This window comes from Castor canadensis, chromosome 18, assembly GCF_047511655.1.
Source record: "Castor canadensis chromosome 18, mCasCan1.hap1v2, whole genome shotgun sequence".
NCBI lineage: Eukaryota > Metazoa > Chordata > Mammalia > Rodentia > Castoridae > Castor > Castor canadensis.
The window spans coordinates 42,669,271-42,685,382 of record NC_133403.1 but is presented as its reverse complement, the minus strand read 5'-3'; the positions used below and the strand labels follow the sequence as shown (position 1 = coordinate 42,685,382).

At 44.7% G+C, this 16,112-nt stretch overlaps 1 protein-coding gene across 1 annotated transcript in view; it reads right to left on the bottom strand.

Moving 5' to 3' along the window:
- The window catches only part of Tmem132b (transmembrane protein 132B), a 318,583-nt gene that overhangs the window by 105,964 nt on the left and 196,507 nt on the right, over window positions 1–16,112 (bottom strand). The window lies entirely within an intron of this gene.

Genomic DNA, 16,112 nt, shown 5'->3' with positions numbered 1-16,112 from the left:
TGAAACCCATCAACCATGTTCCCTCACCATCTCCTCCATTCATCCTCCCCCTTCCTGCAGGTACCTCCACACTGTTCCTATTTTACAGACCTGTCTTTCGTTATTAATTCCTGATTCAATGTTCAAAGGGGTTTCTCAATGTAACTCCAGGCATACATTGCCTCAAGGCCTTTGCACTAACTCCACCTCCACCTGGGCCAATAATGTCCACACACTCAGCCCCTGGTGGGAGAGGTTGGGCAGTCTTCTTTGATGCTGCTGATAAAAGACCCATCTCTTACACTGGCAATCCCTACACCTCCCTTGCCTTTCAACACCATTGAATGTGCTAGATTTTGTTTATTTAGCTTTTATGGAATATTTGTCTGCTAGACAATAAGATCTACAAAGGCAAGAATTCTTTCTGCATGACCCTCAATGTCTAGAAAAGTACCTGGGTCATAATAGACACTCCCTAAATGCACCATGAATGGATGAATGAACAAACTGTGAGCCTCAGAGTACAGACACTTTAACACTACATGTCTTCATCATCCCCGGAGTGTAGCATTTTATTCTCATGCATGAGGTCTCACCGGTACCCACACCTGGCTGTCCACGCACCATCCACCTCCTGCTCTTCTGACATGGATATTAACTTCTGGTCTTCATTAACTTGCATAGCAGCTTGGGGAAATTTTGTTTTGAAATTTTCCTGCAAAAGAGCTTCTCTCTACTCTAGAAAGTTTGAAAAGGCAAAGCTTTTGTATGTTGGAATCTCAAAAAAGCCAAACATCTCAAAATATTCAGTGCTAGCACACAGGAAAGGTGTAAGACTCAAGCCTCATCGCTGAAGCAGTTACGCCTTAGCTTTCGAGGTTCACACTGACATGAGATCCAGGGTTTCAACGTGTAGAAGTCATAAATGACTTGTCTGTCTCTCAATCCCTCAATGTGCCTTGAGCTGATCTGACAGATCTTTTATTTCAAAAACTGAAGTCCACTTAAGAGAACTGTGTAGCAAAACCCACAAGTTAGGGCATGAACTTGTTCGAAGTACACTGTGTGCATCTCTGGAATTATCACAGTGAAACCCTTGTACTATTAATTTGTGCAAATAAAAATACTAAAAGAAAAAAGTAAGTTACATTGAAACATAACTTATACACAGTAAAATTTATCAATTTTAAGAACCTGAGTTTTGGCACCACAGTCAAGACATAATGTTCCCAAGTTCCCAAAAAGAGATCTTAGGCCTCTTTTTAGACAATCCACTTGCCACACTCCCAACATCTGACAGCCACTGATCTACTTTACTGACTGAAGTTTTGCCATTTTTAGAATTTCATACATGTCAGAATCACACAACATGTAACTTTGAATCTGGTTTCCTGCATTAGCACAAGGCTTTAGCAGTTAATTCATGTTTTTTTTGTGTCTGTCAGTAGCAAGTTCCTGTTTACACCTGGGTAGTATTTCACGGTGTGCATATGGCACAATCTCACAATCTGGCCATTCAGCAATTGACAAACATTTTGGTTCTTTTCAGCTTTGGGCTATACTGAAAAGGCTGGCAGGAACATTTGTTTTCATTTCTCTTAACTAAACACCTAGAAGGAGACTTTCTGGGTCATATGACAAGTATGGTTTCTTTTTTTCAAATTGGAAAATTTACACTCATTATTTCTTCAAATGTCTTTCTGTCCCCTTTTCTCTCTCCTTTCCTTCTTCTCCAATCCCACATGGAAGACTTGCTATTGTCACACAGGCCCCTGAGGCTCTGTTAATATTTCAACTATTTTCCTTTTTTGCTCTTCAAATTGGAAAATTCCACTGGCCCGTCTTTAAGGTCACTGGCTTTTTCTTCCATCCTTGCTAATCTTCCAGTAATTTTTTTTCCTATTTCTAGAATTCCAGCTTTATTCTTTCTATAGCTTTTGTTCTCTCCTACTTCTGCCCGGTAAGTTGGTCTTTTCCCATTGATGGAGCAAAACAGATGGGGCAGGGAAAAGAAAAGAGGCTGACTGAGCTCACAGCTTTGCAGGCTTAAAGTCCAAGACCCCATTGATCTGGCTTCTGGCAAGGACCCCATGGTGGATGGTCTCAGGTATCAGCAGCACAGCTGGGTGAGCTCACACAGCAAGATGGGGAGCCAGAAGGTGGTGTGGGGGTCAGGCTCGGATTTTTGTAACAACCTCCTCCTGAGAACTAACCAGGAGCCTATGAGAACTATCTTCATCTCTTCTGAAGGTAGTACCCCAATGACCTAATGACCTGCCACTTGATCCCACCTCTTAAAGGCCCACAACCTCTGAATGCTGCCACCCTGGGGACCAAGCTTCCCACATATGACCCCTTGGGTGAGGGGTCCACTACCCAAGGGAAGTTATGATAATAACTTCTTTATAATCCTACTCTTATAATTCTATCACTTTCCATTCATAAATGAGTTTCAAGTTTTCTTAGTACTAGGGATGGAACCCAGGGCATCACACATGCTAGGCAAGTGCTCCACCACTGAGCCAAATCCCTGGCTCCATTGATTCCTTTTTCTCTGGCTATGTGTCCAGTTTTCTTGTTTCTTCTTATGTCAAGTGATTTTCCATCATATCCTAAGCACTGTGGAGGATATGCTGGAGAGTGTCTGGATTCTGTTTTGTATTTCTAAAGAGTCACGTTGTTGCTTGCTTCTTCAATAGGCAGTTATTTTGAGTTTCTCAGTCCTCATAATGTAATGTGGTCCCAGGGTCGGCCACAGATTTGGGAAGAACTTATATACAGAATTTGAGGGCTCCCATCTCTGAATCTTTACTTTTCAGGATTCTCCCCTCACTTCCCAGTGGTTGTGGTTGCCCCAAACTTTGCCTCTGGTTCTTTGACCCAGGAAGACCGAATTTTCTGAGTTTCTGCCTCTTGCATGGTTTCTTCCCTCAATCTCTAAGTCACACAACTGGAAACTCAGCTGGTGGTCTTCCCTGTTTCCAGTGTCTGCTGCTTCCGGTCATTCTCTACATCTTCAGGCAGCTGTTTCTTTATTTTCTACAGAGTGTACGGTCATCATCTGCATAAGCGTAAGCATGATGGCAGCTTCTCCACCAGTTGTAAGGCTGTGACGATGGGCTCCACAGTGAACAGGAGCAATGAAGATGACTTGCTAACCTCGAGTGGCAGTGGTTACCAGCCTCTCTGACAAGTAAAGCATCTACCTTCGATTGATCATTCTCAAAGCCCATGGCACCCCTACAAAGGAAAAAACTAAAGACCAGAGAAGGTACCAGCTATGGTGGCTTACAGCTGTAATTCCAGTCCCTTGGAAGGCAGAGGCAAGGGGATTTGAGTTTGAAACCAGCCTGAGCTACATGGTGAGATCCTGCCTGTGTGTGTGCACACCTGTGTGTATTGTATGCGTACGTGTATATGACTAGGAACGTACCTCAGTGATAGAATACTTGCCTAGTATATGTGAAACCCTGGTTTGATCCCAAATCTTCACCAAAAGAGACAGACAGACATATAGACACTGAAGGATACTGAAAAACAAACCCAAACAGAATCTCTAACCTCATTAACCTTGAAATTTAGTGGTGTTAAGAGAAACTCACGATAGATTGACATTCTGAACGTCATTTGAGTCAAAAATCAGGTCACCATCCTTTAACCTTCCATTTACCTGGCCGCTTTTCAATAAATGTCAACTGGGCAGAAAGTCAATGGCGGGGAATTTGCAGGCTCCTGCAATCCCGAGGTGTGTAAATCTCCCTGAGATGCGTCCCTTCAGGACACAGGAACTCTCCCATCACCAATTAATTAATTAAGTCAACAATCCCATCACACCTCCTATTGGCCCACTGTATTAATTACAACAACCTCAAAAATCTTTCTTATAGGCCAATTACTCCACCATAATGAGATCTTAAGTCAACCTCAGTTGGCAAGGATAATGTGCTTGCAACTTTTTGAGCTTCTGCTCTGCCAATTGTCTCCATTCAAGCACTCCCGAAACTCTTCACGCAAAATTGGATCCACTCCTCTGCTGCCATACTTTGATTAAGAGAGTAATTTCGTTGGTCCTGAGTAGCGAGTCTGAGCCAGACTGGTGCAGGACATAACAGGGAATAGTGGTAACAACCTGGATTTTTTTTCCCTTTTGTCTCCCCAGGCTGCTCAGATATCCTGTTACAGGATGCGAAAATAAGCTGATCTGGACATGGAAAGGCCTGCGGGCACATGGCTGGAGGGACTCCAGTTTCTCTGAGCTCCAGGAAGGGAAGATGGGAGTCCGGCACTGGCACCTTGAATTTGCCAAATGCTCAACCCACCTCAATCATTTTCACAAACGGGCCCGCTGGTATGTGTTGACTCTAGATAATGACGCGATCCAGATGTGAGTCATACCGGGTCAGAGCCTCGGAAGAGAAAGACCAGTAATGGCCTCAAACAATAGAATGACAGGTGTCATCTGCTCTGGTGACCGAGCCAGGCTGTACTAATGAGGGGCTCTGTGGCTGTGTGGCGGCCATGCAGCTTGCTGAACCTTGACATCATGAGCAAGTCCCCTGCACACCTGCCACCACGGGGAAGGTCCTGGGCATTCAAGGACAAAGTGCAGCACAGGGAGGGTCGGACTAGGCCCAACATCCAAGCAGAGTATAAATCTCCTCTCAGATCTGAGCTGCCAAGGTCAGTGCTAGAAAGCCAGTTTCTCTGAAAACTCCATTTGGTCTTAAGGCACTAATTTGTCTGCTCTGTCTGATGGAGGCTGGCTGACTCACCCTAATGAGAGAAGCCAGGGGTCTGGGCCCACATGCCAGGGACTCGGAATGAGAACACGTGGTCAGAGATGTGGGAGTTTCTAACGGGGACAGAATGTTTGAAGTTGGGTCCATCCCAGAGCATCAAGGTCACACCGCCAGGACCACATAAAGGGAAGCTGGAGACACACAGGCATGGATACTTGGCCTGTAATTCTGCCAGAGTTTCACAAGCTTATGCTCTCTGCTGGGTTCTGGCCAACATAGCTCATCCGTTGAAACATTCAGGGAGATGTTTCTGAGCTTGCCCTGGGTGCCAGACCCTGTTCTCAGCACTGCAGTCAGCAGGGAGCTTTTTTGGAGTTTCTGTTCTAGTGGAAAGGAATGACAAATGAGCAAGTAATAAACACAGAATCTACTTAATAGTGAATTTGGTAGACATGGATGACCCTTCTGTAACCCAGCTCCCAATTTTCTGATTACACAAGAGAATTGCCCCCCTAAGGTTGAATGGAGCCAAGTGTCTAGTATGACCAACACATTTTTATCTCCTTTGGGAAAGGACTATTTAATAACTAATGAGGAACACTTAAATACTAGTAAGAGTGCCTGCTTCCCTCTACCACAGATACCAGCTACTAGTGGGAGAATTTCAGAGATTGCTTTTCTGTCTGGCAGGGTGAAAGACAAGAATCAAGATGGTGGCTGCTTTGTCCAAACTCAGACACAAGCAGAGTCCCTTTGCCCACTTGATGATTAAACCTGGCTAAGAAATAAGCAGGTCTCCTGCTCACCATGATACCTGCCAGCCTGCCTGCCTGCCTTAGTGGCCACACGGCTGTAACTCTTGAACACCTGCTGAGTGGGGACTCTTGATTGAAACTGGAAAATAAAGCTTTATCATGAAATGACAGTTTTTCAAAGAAATGTAAATTCCTAACCTGATCAGTAACACCCCAAAATGCAATTAAAGAAGTAGAGCAGCTAAAATCTCTCCAGGGAGAGATAGAGGAATGCCTGGCTCAGAAAACCAAGATTTGAGCGATTTAATAAAGAAAAGAGAGACACAGATACACAAAGTAAGGACACCATATGGCCATGGTCAGAATACTGCCACCTGAGTGTCCAGCAGGAACCACATGGATCTGTGTCTCCAGACCTTGCTCAGTCCTCACCCAGCTATTGTTTCAATGGTCAAGACTTTCATAAACCCTCTAAATAGAGGATGAGCCTTGAACACCTAGAGGGTGTGATAACGTAGACAGGAGAGCCCTCACACCTTGTCAAGACAGGAGGAAATGGAACCAGCCTGAAACATTTCTCAAATAGCCACCTGTATGCTTGGCATAGGCTGGACCGGGAAGGGAAAGGGAGAAGGAGGGGGATGGGGGAGGGGGGGAGAAGGGATCCTTGGAGGGGAGCAGATCCAGGGCAGCCCAGCCTGGGCAATAAAGGGAATGCCTTCAGAGGAAGCCAGTGAGGCTCTCAATGGGTCAGTGCATTTCACCCATCATATAAGAAACTTACAAGAATGCCTAAATGCAGGTTAAAAATGTGGGCATCACTGAGTCCAATCAGGCTAATCAGGGAGGCGTGACTAGAATGTGTATGTTATAAAAACGCTAAAACCTACTCACATACTGCTCACTGCCTAAGCTGACAAACCCACAAAGTCCTTTACTAAGTCCACAGAAAAAGAAGAGAAGAGGAAATTCAAAACCTGACCTCTTTCTAGAAGGTACTCGGGGCTGACAGAATGGAAGAGCTCAGCGCCTGCCTACCTGACAACAAAGGTAAAAGAGGCTGCAGCCAAGCTGACAGGGCCAGGAGATAGAGAACCACATCGAGCGAGGTCCTGGATCAACCAGAGCACCAGACTCACCCTCCACCCTCTGCACTGCCCAGAACTTGAGCCAAACCACTCATCTGATACTTGGTTTAATCTGATTTAAGCTTCAACTGCTTGCAAGAAAAACTGATAGGCCAATATGACAGCACTGCAGTCTATCATGAGGTAGAGATGCAGTGTTTTATGGAACACACGTGGCATTACCTTACCTGCCTCACAATTCAACTGTGGTGACTTACACCGACATTTAAACGACATTTCAATTTAACTACATTTCTGCAGAGAGACAAACAGAGAGCGCGATCTGCACCAAGTGCCAGACAAACCCCATCTTTGGAGCCCGGAGCCTTCCCCCGTGGGCTGCCTAGCCTTTCCAGGAAGTGGCCCCAAATGCTGGTATGAGACTTCCCTGTGACAGCAAAGTTCCAAATGCTCACGATCACACATCTCCTGACCCTGTTCTGTAGGCTCATTGTGAGGTCCAGGAGGCTGTTTTCCAGTCATCCCTGCTTCAGACACTGGAACAAAGCGCCCACTGTCCCACCATAGTTCAGCCAACCCACAGTGCTGACCCCGGTGCACTTCAGAAGAACACACTGTAGGGTCAGCCTCCATGAATTCAGTGCCTTCAACAGCCTCTCAACCTCTGGCACACCCAGAGGCATATCCTTTAAGTGAAGCCAGTAAAGCACTATATTTAAAAAAAAAAACAACTTTATATAAACAGACCTAGAGGAAAGTACTGACCTTCCCTGTGGCTCATGAGAGCTGGTATGTTGGCTAGCTTTCTCATCATTGTAACAGAATGCCTGGCCTAAACAACTGAATGGAGGATATTTACTTTGCTCAATGTTTCAGCGGTTTCAGTCCATTCTGGGGAGAGGGAAGGAGGGAGGGCAGAGCAGAACAGCTCACACCACAACAGCCAAGAAGCAGAGAGAGCAAATACCCACACTGGTTGGCTTTCTCCTTTCACCCCTCATAGTCCATCCAGAGCCCAGCCTATGGAATGCTGATACATTCAGGGCAGGTCTCTCTCCACTTAGTTAATCCTCTCTGGATATGCCCTCACAGACACACCCAGAGGTGCGCTTTAATATCTCCTAAGTGCTTCTCAATACCATCAGGTTGACTCTCAAGATAAACTATCACAAGTCCACTCCTTGATGACTTGACCCATCTCTGTAAGCCATAATATTCCTCCCCTGGCCTCCAAAAGGTTCATATTCATCTATAATACAAAATTCATTCCACCAATCTCCAAGAGTCTTCAAAGTCTAAACAGTTCCAACACTGTTCAAAAGTCCAAGATCAAAGCTTCCTCTGAGATTCCAGGCAAAATCAGCTAAGAGGCACTGTAAAATCAAAAACAGGTTACATACTCCCAAGATACAAAGGCACAGAGTACATATTCCTACTCCAAAAGGGAGGAATGGGTGATAGAAAGCAAAGAGCAGACCACAGCAAGACCAAATCCAGAAGGGCAAAGAATAAACCCTGAAAGCTCTGTCTGACATCTGGGGTACATGGTGTGGGATGGGAGCTCCAAAGGGATTGGACCTTGCCCCTATGACTTGCCATTTGCAACTCACATGGAGTCTCTCTTGGGCTGGCCCTGCTTGCTACCTGTGGCTTTCCTCAGCAGACATTCCATGTCTCTGGCATCTCCACTTTCCCAGGTTCTCCACTGCATCTCCAGCCTCACCCTCACAGCTTCTCACATCACCCTCTCAAGGGCTGCCTACCGGGATCCCAGCCTGCCACGCATTGCTTGAATATTCATGACTTCCTTTGAAATCTGGGTGGAAACCTCCACAACCCTGCAACGCTTGCATTCTGCAGTCCTGAAAACCAGCCTCAGATGGAGGATGCCAAAGTCTGCCACCAGCTCAAACAACAGCAGAGTCCCCTTGGACCATGACCACAGTAACCTCTTGGTGCCTGGATGGCTGAACACAGCGAGACGCTTCCCTAGATGGCTCTGTGTGAGCGTCGAATCCTAGAGTTCTCTTCTCAAGGGAGTCTTTCAAATGAGTTGACACATTTATACCCTTGACCTGGGTGGGGTCTAGCCAATTCCCGAGATGACCTCAAGGCCTCATTTTGTTTTTCTAATGCAAAGTACTTGGCTTCTTTTTAATGGAGTTAATCTCTCCAGAAACAACACTTTCCTGGGTCCCAACCTTACACAGATTTTTGTGACCAAAGTGCAAGTTTTTTTTAAGACTTTCTGGTCTGCTTTTTGCTCCTGATTCTCACTAAAAATCTGAATAACAACAGCTAGAAATAGCCATGACACAGCCCAAAGTCTGGACTACCTTGAAGTGTTCTCCACAGAATGATTACTCTGTCACCTTTCTATTCAGCCTCCCACAAAGTCTTAGGTCAGGGATAAAATGTAGACAAGTTCCTTGCCACAGTGTAATGCAAATGGCCTCTGGTTCAATTCCTTATAGTTTTTGCTCCTATCAGTCAGCCAGCTCTGCATTCATCTGAAGGCTTGATGGGCTGGAGGGTCCACTGACAAGATGGCACAGTTGGGTGGCTGTGAGCAGGGAGCCTCAGTTCTTCACCCACAGGGGCCTCTCCACAGAGCTTTCCAGTGTCCTCATGACATAGTAGCTGGTTTCCAGGATGAATGGTCCAAGAAAGAGAAGGAGGTAAGTGGGATGCCTCTTATGACAGGTCTCTGAAGTCACTTCTACTATATGGTATGGGTTGCTAAGTCCTTCCCACACTTGAGGGAAGGGGAATTAAGCCCACCTCTTAAAGGAGACAATCAAAATAATGTGCCTTATTTTAAAACTACCAGAGGCCCCTGACCTGAGCTTATGTCAAGCACAGGTGATCTCAGAACTTTTGACACTACACAGTCTCATCGATAGCCATCTTGGGTTTAGCCTCTTCACATTTTGGTCTTTCTACCTGTCTATGAGGATAAAATTGTATCTACATTTCCTGGTTATTGTGAGAATGTAATCAGACAATATAGGTACAATATTCAACACAGCAGGATCTGGCATATGCAAAAATACAACTCATAGTTGTTAATATTTTAATTATTATGAAGAATCACAGAGAGTCATTGAGCATTCTTTGCATGGTTAGTCTCTGGTACAATTCCAAGCAACATAACTCTAAAACATGATAGGTGAAATTTATGTAAACTAACATTATTTAAAATTTTTAAAGATTTATACATTTTTAAAAATTTACAACTAGTATTTATAATTTATAGCTAATTAGTCATTGATGACCCCAAGGCACTCACATTCAATGTCCAAAATTCCTAAGATTTTAGATAGCTACATTCTGACAACAGGTTCTAGACCTTTTGAGGGTTTTACTTGAGTTCTCTTGCAGCTCAGGCCATTCAAACTGGCCACCTTTTCCTTTGGGAAGAAGTAAGTCATGAAATACTACAGGAGCATTCATTCAGGCACCGAAATTCCCCGTTTTCAATGTGGTAAGAATACTCATGTAATAACACAGGCTTGTGCTACACGCTGGCTGTGTGACTGTGGCCAAGACACTTAACTTCTCTTAGCCTCAGCTTTCTCGGCCATTAAAGATGGTGCTGAATACCGGTTTCTTGTGCTCTGTCACGCCCTCACCCTCTGGCTTCTCTGACGTTGTCTGTCACTGAGGTCTGAGTTAATAACAAGAATGTTCATGCAGAGCCAGGGAAAGAGTTCGTTGCCCTGCAAGTGACTTTACAAAAACAAACAATACTAATAACCTCTCAGGGCCAACATCAGGGGAGAGAAAGAAAGAGATAGGGAAAGAGAGAGAGGTGTTTATTGTCACAAATACACACTTAAATGTGGTGACTTTCATTTACCAGTTTCTTCAATTCAACCTTATTTCTAATACCAAGATCTCCTTCCTAGACTAGAATATTGTCTACAAATGATGGCAGTTTTGTCCCTTCTGGCCAAACCCATTTCAGTTAGGTTTCTCTGAGTGATAAAGCAACCCAAAGCCCAGTGGCTTAAAACAATACTCAGCTGTGCAGCAGTTCACCAGAGCTGAACCAAGACCAGAAGAAGAACTGCCCAGCCCAGCCTGGCCCAAACTGCAAACCCATGTGCTAGGTAAATGGTTGTTATTGTATTCCAGCTTGTTTGGGGATGGCTTGGGACACAGAAGAAATGGATACATAATCTTTGTAACTCATTTCTTTTCCCTGTCTTATTGCCTTGGCTAGCCATTCAGTTTCAGGTCAGTACAGCTATACTGTACTGAGGTAAGGTCTTCCTTACCTCTTCCCTAACCTTGAATTCCTAAGCATGATGTTTATTTTACAGTTCTGATGACAACATCTATCAAATTAAGAAAGTTTCTGTTTCCACTTTGTTAACCGTCTTTGCATAAATTAGGAGCTAAAATAGAAGCAGTTTTCATTCTTTAAGCACTTAGCAGCCCTTCCCAGACAAACAGGAAACTTCAAGCACACTTTGGGAACAGACAGAGGGCTGACAAAGAAGAGACAAGGTGTCGGGAACCTTCCAGTGACAGTACCTGTGATTAAGTGATGAATAGTACAGGTATGAACTCAGATTCAACCCAAGTTCAGAGGAAAATGTGAGGTTTAAAAAAAAAAAAGCAACAGTAAATGGGAAGTAACTGCTCTGATGAGAGCCGCACAACAGACGAATCCAGCATTCAGGCAGGACATGGCAGAGCACGGCCAGGAGGGTGCAAGCCAATTCAGTGCCCTCCTCTCCACTGCTTGCCCCTGAGCTCTTAGGAAGGTGGCACTTCCCAGCCACCCTTGAAGCCTCGTCTCTCTACTGACCAGGGAAAAGTGGGTGGAGATGACGTAAGCCCCTTCCAGTGCTGGCCTTTGAAAACTGCCGGCTAGCTCTTCCAGGGTTACCATGGAAACAAAGGTGGCATAGCAACTGCCATAGTTTCCAATGACACAGGCAGAGGACAGAAGCAGCCAGGGTCCCTCATTACTACTTGGACTTGTGTGCACCACTTGGATGTAACTCAAAAACTCCATCCAAGCCTCATTAGATGGTGTTAAGCCACTGAGATAGAGGGTTATTTGTTACAGCAGCTAACATTAATTACCCTAACTAATGCGAAGAGCTATAATGGATCAAGTTCAAAGAGTTTAATAGTATCCTGGTGAATTCCTCAGTGACAAGCTACTCTGTGTTACACTCATTGGCCTGGAATCCTAGACTTCCACTCCTCATTTTCAAAGACAGGCTTCATCTTTGGAGTTGAGGCAGAACAAGCCTTCGTGTTCTCCCTGTGAGTGACAAGGTCCCTGTCATAATGAACCAACATCTACCAAGGCTGCAGAACAATGGGATCATGAAGGATGGGCTCAGTAGCATTTCCAAGAAAAAAAATAAGTGAGACCTTCCTCAGTCATAGGAAATAGAAGGCAGGCGTCCTACAGTTTGGGGACAAATTTGGAAACAACCATCCGCTGAGGGGAATGAGAGTGATACTGCTCGAGACTTCCCATGCTCTTTGGGACCTTTGGGTCGTTCATTTCCCATTCGACCCCCTTAACTTCAGGTGGGAGAATAACATAAGCTTAACACCCATCAACAATGGTCTCCTGCAAAGCAAGGTAGTTATTAAATCCAATGAAGTTATTAAGTCAGTCAAAAAAAATCTAGGACAGTCAGCAATCAAACACATTTGTTTCCTGACAGAAAATAGAGCTTTTATAAGGACTAACCCTCAGAGGGTCCCTACAGTTCCCCAAGCTTCCTATTTAGGAATCAATATTTCTCAATGACAAAATAATGTCGTGGTGGGAGGTGCAGTCTGGAATAATGTCACAGCCCTTCAGGACTCTGAAATCAGCTCTCAAAGTTGTTGAACAGAATTCCAAGTCACAGAGAGCCCATGTTCCTTCTGATTTTGATTTTTTCACATCTGTAACAGACGATCTCAAAAATATGTTCGTCAATCAAACTATCCAGAGTTACCCAAGCAAACAGCAGGATCGAGATTTAAACCCAGCCAGTTCAACACCACAACGTCACCCACAGCCAACATACCATGCATGACACGAGATGATGATGTGCTTATGGTGGACACAGTGACACTGGCACAGCACACACTAATAATATGATCGTGCTCTTCATGTCATGCTGTGAGGAGCAGGGATCATACCTGAGTGTATACACACCCCTCTTCACTGAGAAATCGTGCACGGGTCTTTTTGCCAGGTTCTCATTGCTGAAATATAGTAATTTTACCTGGACAGCTCTCCAGACTTAGAAGAATGGAGAGTAATCCAGACATAGATGATTTTCCTTCCCAGGGTGAATTTATGAATCCCTGCACTACCCTTACTCTGCCCCTAACTGTCATAACACACACACACACACACACAGAGGGAGGGAGAAGGTGGGGAAGAGAAAGAGAGAGAGCCATTATTTTCTTAACCCCATGCAATTCTAACATTTTTTGCCAATGTGTAAAGCACAGGACATGTAAATTCTGTAAGTGAAATTTAGTAGGAAAAGAAAAAGAACAAAGAAGGCACCAAGGCCAAGGTAGACTGTAATTGGTTCTTAGAATCAAAGATTAGGTGAATCAGAAACCTAGAATAATTCCATTTGCCTCGAGAGAGATGAGTCAGGAAACTAATGCCTACCTAAACCTCATCACAGTTAACACTTAAAACTCAGATTCTAAAACTCTTCTAAAAACACACCCACAGCTGTGAGGTTAATGGATCACACCCCCAGTCATTTCAGAGAGCTCTAATGAGTTCTCAGGGACAGTTTTTGCTAAAAGTCAAGTAAAATGATTCAATGTGATAAAGACTTACTGAGTACCACCAAGTGCCAAGTCTTGGGTTAGGCATAGAAGGAAGACAAGGAATTAGACCCAGACTCAGGAAGGTCACAAAGAAGAGACAGGAACCTGTAGCAACTGGTCACATCACAGTGTGCTAATATTTCTAATCGTGCTAGTAACAGGTAGGAGGCACAGAAAAATGCAGCAATTAATGCAGCCAGCAGTGAATTGCTAAAGCAAAATGAGGGTGTAGAGGAGAGGTAGACCGTTGCTAAGGGGGAAAGGGAAGGAAAGGATGCCATACCACAGAGAGCCATTTTGCCTTCCCACTTTGCAGAAGTCAAAAATATGTACAGTTAAAATGGAAGGCAATGTATAGACCCTCCATTACTCAGCAGGCTCCAGCCAGTGGTAACCAGGTTGGTCTTCTGATGAAGGCTTTGAAGCTTTTGAGGCGGGGGAGGTGGAGGGATGTAACTGGGGTTTGAACTCAAGGCTTTGCACTTGCTAGGCAGGTGCTCTACCACTTGAGCCACTCCTCCAGCTCTTTTTGCTCTGGTTATTTTGGAGATAGGGTCTTGCTCTTTGCCCAGGCTGGCCTGGAAAACAATCCTCCTATTTGACACTTCCTGGTATAGCTGGGATGACAAGGACACACCACTGTCCAGCTATTGGATGAAATGGTATCTCGCAAACTTTTTGCCCAGGCTTGCCTCAAATTGCAATCCTCCCAGTCTCCACCTCCTAAGGTGCTAGGATTACAGGTGTGAGCCATGCGCCTTGCTGAAGCTTCTTCTTTTATAAGTAGCCTCAGAACATTGCCCTGAGACTGTCTTCTGCCCTCACTGAGATCAGTCTAGGAATGACATCCTGTCTTCCTGCCACCCTACTCCCGAATCAGTGAGAGGTCTTCGGTTTTAAGCAATGGATGCTGAATGACTAACTTGAGCAGAATTTGTCAACATTCTTGGAAGACAGCAGCTCACCATTTCAAAGCACAAGCTGAAAACACAGGACTCAGAAACCACAGAGATCTGGCCGCTCAGAGAGGCTGCGTAGCCGAACAAATCAACAGCCTCGCACCTGCCAGGAGGCACTGAGTCATCACACTGCCTGATCTAGGCTTGCATCAATCTTCCCAAGACTCAGCACCTGATTGGCTGGCCGATGGTCACAGCCCAACCCCTTGGTCAGTGCAGAGTAGCATACCTTGACTTTATAGCCCCATCTCTGATGCTCAAAACAAAAGACAAGAAGCCCCAGGAGAAAACCAAGGGGCTGCAGACAGACAAATAGTGCAGGCTCTCCATCGTGTGTGGAACCTAAAGAAGACGATCTTGTAGAAGAGTTCTCATAACAAGGCTAAGAGGAGAGGGGATGGGAGACAGAGGGAGGTTGGATAACAGGTACCAAAATCAAGTTAGATTTGAGGAATACGGTCTAGTGTTCTATAGCACAGTAGGGGGATTGGAGTTCATAACAACGCATTATATATTTTATAAAGAACTAGAAGAGAAAAGTTAATAGTTTAGAAACACAAAGAAGAATAAATGTTTAAGAGCTGGAAATGCTGATGAGCTAGTGGCTCACACCTGTAATCCTAGTTACTCAGGAGACCGAGATTGGGAGGATTGAAATTCAAGGCAACCTTGGCAAAAAGCTAGGGAGACCTCATCTCAATAAATAAGTCAGGCGTGGTGATCCCAGCTATGTGAGAAGTGTAAGGAAGAGAATGGCAGTCCAAGCTGGCCCTGGCACAAACACAGGACCCTATTCTAAAACTAACCAAAGCAAAAAAAGGGCTGGCAGAATGGTTCAAGTGGTAGACCACCTGCCCAGCAAGCATGAAGCCCTGAGTTCAAACTGCACTACCACCAAAGAAGGAGAGAGAAAAATGTTAATTACTTTGATTCAATCATTGTATACTATACACATGTATGAACTTACCGCACTGTACTCCATAAATATGTATAACTATTATATCAATAATAACAAGATTTTTTCTAGAAAATCAAGTACTTGCTACCAATAAAATAAGATATGGCTGTCCTTGTCAAACAGTCTGCGTACACAGAGGGAGTTGCATATTACCAAAGACAGTACAGTGGGAGAGGACGTCTCTGCGGCATCTGCTTCCTCACGGTCAGCTTCCCTGAAAAAAACCCTTCATCAGAATGGACTCCACAGACTGTTGTCTTAAGAAAGGCTTCCTCCCCCCGCACCTGGCCAGAACTGAGTGGACCAGAGTGATGTCTGACCATGGTAGGCCTACTCCTTGACTGACACAGTCATTCAGATTGGCTTCTGCTAAACCGGGTTGAAAGACGCAGAGAGTAAGCTTGAGAAATGAGTCAGTATGAAGAGTGACCCATAAAGTCAGTTTCCATGAATTCCCTCCTCTGAGGTCTTTCCAAACATCCTTGGCTTTGGCCTCCCTGAGGCCCAGTGGATTTCAAGAGCTAATCCAGCAGCCTCCCAGCAAACCCCGCTTTTGGCTCATGCATGTGTTGCTAATCTTCTCAAAGCAATACTCCTTGGTAATCCAAGATATAAATTCCACCCAGACCTCAGGAAGACAGACAGCAAATGACCTGATGCTTCTCTTTGCAAAAACCATCTCATCCAATCAACAGGACCACGGGCTTTGATCTACACTTTAAAACAATCAAATGAACAATCCAAAACACCCAGGTACATTTGAACTTTACCCCAGACCTCGAAAGTTCACCAATATTAACTAAAGTTGAAAGGATCTA